Source organism: Chinchilla lanigera, unplaced genomic scaffold (assembly GCF_000276665.1).
Source record: "Chinchilla lanigera isolate Chin_1 unplaced genomic scaffold, ChiLan1.0 scaffold00016, whole genome shotgun sequence".
In the NCBI taxonomy this organism is placed as follows: domain Eukaryota; kingdom Metazoa; phylum Chordata; class Mammalia; order Rodentia; family Chinchillidae; genus Chinchilla; species Chinchilla lanigera.
Window position 1 is genome coordinate 28769936 of NW_004955417.1, and position 4171 is coordinate 28774106.

The 4171-nt window shown below is 38.4% G+C and overlaps 1 long non-coding RNA gene across 3 annotated transcripts in view; it reads right to left on the reverse strand.

Annotated features, from left to right (window-relative positions):
- Positions 1-2528, reverse strand: part of LOC102023595 — a 28199-nt gene extending 25671 nt beyond the window's left edge. For all 3 annotated transcript variants that reach the window (XR_001233406.1, XR_260510.1, XR_260509.1), the window contains exon 1: positions 2248-2528. This is a non-coding gene — a long non-coding RNA (uncharacterized LOC102023595). The remainder of the gene's footprint in view (positions 1-2247) is intronic.
- Positions 2529-4171: the final 1643 nt, after the last annotated feature.

Sequence of the window (4171 nt, forward strand, 5' to 3'; positions counted from 1 at the left end):
TTAGTTCATTAAAAAGGTTTGTGTTAATATTGTTTGTACAATTAAATATGAGTATCTTGTACTCTGAGTAACTAATTTAAAGATAACAATTCACAATGTATTAATCATTGTCACCCTTCTATTATCTTGTTTTGAAATGTTTTTTCTCTTTAAAATAAAAACTACGTGTGACAAGATTTTCTATGGAGCTTTGGGTCAGTTCAATGCTGAGGTATCACAATTTCACACAGCAGAAAAATTCATACTCTGAATTGTGTAAAAACAGAATAAAATAATTTAGGGTAGTAGCTTTATAAAGTAGAGGCAGATGTTTTCTCCATAAGAAATGTTTTGTGTTTTAAATAAAATTAAAAATATTACCTAGCAGTGTTAGCAGAAAACACTTATTTTTGTGTCTTTATTTATAGCTGCTACTCTCAAGGATGCTGGGATAAAGAGGAGGGTCTTTTTTGTTTTTACAATTGCCTAAAGTTATGTACATACTTTGTAAAAAGATATCAGCACTAACTTCTCAATGATTATAAAACATGCCCTATTCTTCCCCATATTTCCCACACACTTTCTAGACTCTACATCCCCTGTTCTTCCATAAGAACAATGTGTGTACACACACACTGACAACTAAGTATGTGTGTGCAACCCAAGTAAACAACACAGCTTTCGTGGAATATCTGACAGGGGAGGAGATGGAAAATGGCTCGTTTACCCCATACTGATCCCAACTCAACACTCCCTTGATTTCTCACCTGTCCTTGCTATCGTCTGTCACAAACAGTACTCTGTCTGTCAATCATCCTCCCTTCCTCCCTTCTCGCCTCCGTCCCTGACTTTTGTCTCTCCTTCCTCACTGCTTCATGGGTCTTTACTCTGTCAACATCCTGGAGCCCCAGGCGCCCTCTTCCAGCCCTTGAGGAATGCACAGCCTAAGCTCAGCAGGGGCATAGATGTTTGAACTCTAGAGTGTGCCTAGCTGTAATAAATTTGTACGGAACTCTTGCAAAATACTTATTTTTTTCTTTTAGAAATATAGAAATCCAAATGATAGCTAAGGTCTTGTTAAATTTTAAAGATAAAAATAATTTAACATAATTTCTAGTTTCATAATCTAAGTCAAAGGCAGTAGAGAACAAGAAATAGCAATAAAGTGTGCATGTAAGTATAACCCATGATAGGTAAAATGATTAATAAAATATTTTTCCTGTCAATGTAGTAGATTAAGCCAAATGTAATAGGAATTGTCCCTAAATTTGAAATAAGGACTATTAGTGAATACGTAAAGGGGAATTTATTCAGAATGAACATTAGAGATTTATCTGAAATACATTTCTTTGAGCTCTATTTCTCAGTTATTAGAAAGCCCACATAATTTTTCGTGGATCTGATTTCACATACAACTCACTATTATGCTTAGTTTGTTCTTTTGCCATATTAGTCTAACACAAAATTGAAAGTCATAGATTATTCACAATAAGCTTTGCAACCATATTTCTGAATATACTTGATTCACCTTTAAAACGATAATAGCAAATATTTTCAGAATAAAAATTAGTTTTGACAATGCCTTTTGTTGTCTATTTAAAACTATTTTACATTCAAGACAAGGTTTACACAGGTTGTAAAATTTATTGCTACTTTATTTCCTGGAAGTATACCAACTAAAATATATACTTACTTTTTGCATTACTAAATTTGACTGACAAATGCAGATTTTTTAATAAATAGTTCTTTTTCTATATATTCACTTACAAGTTGGATTGGTTATTTATATATTGGTTTTATATATATATGTAGGTTATATATATATATATATCATGTATATGAATATGAAAAGTTTGAAGATGTTTTAATAAACTACTTTTAAAATGTAATTTTTACCTTTTAGGAAAATATTCACATTTCATAAAGCATTTTTATAAATTTTAAAATAGCTTATTTCTCCACAAAATACCCTAGTGGACACACCATTCGAATTTTAATGTCTTTACTTGAAACTGCATACAACGTTAGCTGGCTCAGATCAGGGGACGTTAAGGGCTCATTGCTTTAGCGTCTCTCTTTTTTCCAAAGCAAACAATGGCAGGGGCCCAGTGTGTTAGTAGTGAGAGACCAAACACCAGGACATGGGTGTGTGAGAGTCTGTTTCACAGCCTCGATTCCCTATAAATCATCCCGTACGGAGCAGCAGGTAGACAGTTTGAAAGCGAAAGTGAATTGAGGTTATTTTCACGATGACTACAGGAAGAATACCTTAAAGAAAAAGGGATGTCCTTCAGGGCTGCAGGCCGGTCCCTCTGTGGCTGGCAATCTCTTTCCCGCCAGGAGTGGAGATCCAGCTGTAGTTTGGTAAGAAGCTGCATAAATCCAGCCCAGACCTCAGAACCCAGCAGCAAAGGTGCAGATACTGGAACTCCCGGACTCACAAAGAATAAGCGCGGCTTTCCTCCGTGTGCGAGTTATTCTGCTTTTCCAGCCCTGGTCATGCCAGGCCCTGAGCCCAGCGCTGGGCAAGATCCACAGCCGGACCTGCTCTACCGCACACTCGCGCGTGAATTTCCCCACGCGTCACAAAGCAGAGAGCGCAGTTGTGTGCTCCAGGAGTTCCGGGCCTCCTGGTCTGTGAGCGGACTTCTGGGTGAATAACAGGAGCATTGGCAGGGAGCAACCAGGAACGATTTGCTCCAAGACTGGAAGGGTCCGGCGGGGACTCTCGACCATCTCAATTTTATTTTTCAAAAAGCCAGGAAATAAGTGATGACTTTGTTTACTTTTGTGTTTCCTTCCTTGCTTTAAAAACTTCATTTGCTCCTTGAAAATGCTCTGGTCAGTAATCAGCTTGGAGTATAATTTAAACAGCATTTTCATGGCACTTTGGAAAGGAGGAGTGATCATTTTAAATCCTCCAGAAATGAAACAAGCTTGTTCTATTTCGATCCTTCTGAAAGAGGCATAAGGGGAGATTTATGAACGTTAATTTTCCACTTTTGATGCCCTCTGGGGAGGTGCTGGCATCTTTCAGACACATCCCCAAAGCCTCGCTGAGGGTCCTGAGGGCCCGAGGGGAGCCGGGAAACTGTTCTGCTTGGTGCGGTCGATGGTCCAGTCCACCATGGCAATGCTGAGCGCACCCGGGACTGCCACGGAGGCTCAAGCACTCCTGTAGGGTCCCCTGCTCGGACGGAGCGGCCTACGGAGGTCCCCTCACCCCTGGGGGTAAGGAAGAAGACTCAGGAGGCTGACTGCCCTCCAGAAAGGGATTTTGTGGGGGTTTTTTAAATTATTGAGAGGCAAATTACGTTGTTCCTTGTTACTTTGATCATTTAGATACCTTCTATCTTTTGAAATTGATACTATTCTCAGAAACCAGATGTCCATGAATGCATTAGTTATACATCTATGATCAACGTGTGCAATCTTTAGGGCAGCACACAGCGCCCTTCATATTACATTTATTAGCTTCAATGACGCATTGACCATTAAGAGTATTACATACTCTGCACCTGAAAAAAATCTATTACCACGAATAAATATACAAACTATACATCATCTACTCCAACAGTACAAAGTAGCAGTTTATTTTAGACAGTGTGAGTTTTGTCAGCAGGGAATTCCCTGAAGAAAAGAAAAACAACCCAGCATAATATTAATTACTGGCACCATCTGTGCAAAACAATAGGAAAAGCAGTATTTTAATACAATGACTTCATGCATGTCAGTTATCTTCCACACTAAATGCTGCATTTCTGTTGATGCTGTTTACCTGTCTATTCATTTAAATAATGGGTGTTCTTACAGAGGTTAAATCTATGAATAAATAAATTAAAATTGAATATAATGAAATATTTAAATAGGTGTTACATGAGTCTGATTTGTTCTCCAAAACTATATCCCGTGTGCACGTAGGGATACACAAATTACTGCACCATCTGCTAGGTTTTACAAGTTGCGGAAGAACTTTCTTTACACATGAAAGGCGCACTGTGGACTCTTTGTAGTGGAAAGCATTATGCAGCTGAAAAGACTGAGACAATTGGTCTGACTCATTCCTGGCAATGGTCAGACTGGAAGGGTCCCTTCAAAGGACAGGGGCAGGGATCATCACAAGAAATCATTTTCTATTTAAATTCTGAGCTGTTAAGGTAACATTTGTTAATTATGACAATAGATGCTGCTC